The 1,022-nt window shown below is 35.1% G+C and overlaps 1 long non-coding RNA gene across 4 annotated transcripts in view; it reads right to left on the bottom strand.

The window, feature by feature from the left end:
* Positions 1–241: 241 nt before the first annotated feature.
* LOC107495098 (uncharacterized) overlaps positions 242–1,022 on the bottom strand; it is a 6,191-nt gene continuing 5,410 nt past the window's right edge. For all 4 annotated transcript variants that reach the window (XR_008010302.1, XR_008010299.1, XR_008010300.1 and 1 more), the window contains one exon: positions 242–969. This is a non-coding gene — a long non-coding RNA (uncharacterized LOC107495098). The remainder of the gene's footprint in view (positions 970–1,022) is intronic.

Raw genomic sequence — 1,022 nt, 5'->3', positions numbered from 1 at the left:
TTGACGAGCTTAGCCCGCCACTCGCATTTAGGCGGGGCAGCCCATCCCGCCAAAGGGAGGGCTTCTGGTAGGGCAGAGCGGGCTTCCCCACTTGCCACCCCTAGTTATGTATCTCAAACTAAATTTTAATAATTAGCAAATAAATTTTATTTCAAAATTTTAATTATTTTGTGAGAACTAGATAACTTTAATCCAAGCTATAAAAAGGAAACTTGATATCTCTATGATATGGGATAAGCAATATAGTTTGTAACCTCAGAACGTGATTTTAAGCTACCAAAACCAAGCTTACCTCAAAACTTACAAGTCATGATTCCATCATTTCGGAATTGGAAGTCACCCGCACAAAGGACCTCCGAAGAGAGAATTCATGCAAAAATGGGAAGTTTTGGCTTCAAAACATTAATGAGCATACTCAACAAGTCAACCATTTGAATGTTGAATTAATCAAAGATATGTCCATTTTTCATATAAATACCAAATAATATTCATAATATCTACGTAATGAATAAGCAAGAATAATGCTTACATAACTAGTTACTAGTTATGAAATACAAAATCATCATCTCTTAGGGAGATTGTTCACCACCATCATCCTGTATTGCATTTGTTTCTTCACCCTTCAGTTGAAGGTTTGGAATTTCAAAATTCAGTTATTTTTATCATATGTTGCAGCAACTGGTTATTGAGTTCAAGTCCTTTTTCTATTTTTTCCAACCTAGTTCTCAAGACTTTGTTCTCCTCATGGAATTTCTTAAATATTTCTTCAAGTTCCGACCTTCGTAACCATTTAGATGATTGAGAACTAGAGCCATGACAACTAGGTATTTTATCAATTGCAGTAGACTCTATTCCAAATTCATAAATTCTTCTCTTTTTAATTCCAGTTGTATCACACCACACATCCACCTCATTTGGTGCATTACTTCCTTCTTCAGAAGGCGTTTGGATAGCCTCTTCTATACCGTGCTTAAATTCAGCATGTCAATATCAAAATTAAATCAATTAAGATTAGCAGTTGA

The sequence above is a fragment of the Arachis duranensis genome, chromosome 6 (assembly GCF_000817695.3).
Source record: "Arachis duranensis cultivar V14167 chromosome 6, aradu.V14167.gnm2.J7QH, whole genome shotgun sequence".
Taxonomy (NCBI): Eukaryota; Viridiplantae; Streptophyta; class Magnoliopsida; order Fabales; family Fabaceae; genus Arachis; species Arachis duranensis.
The sequence above is the reverse complement of the archived record's forward strand: the minus strand, read 5'-3'. Positions and strand labels throughout refer to the sequence as shown.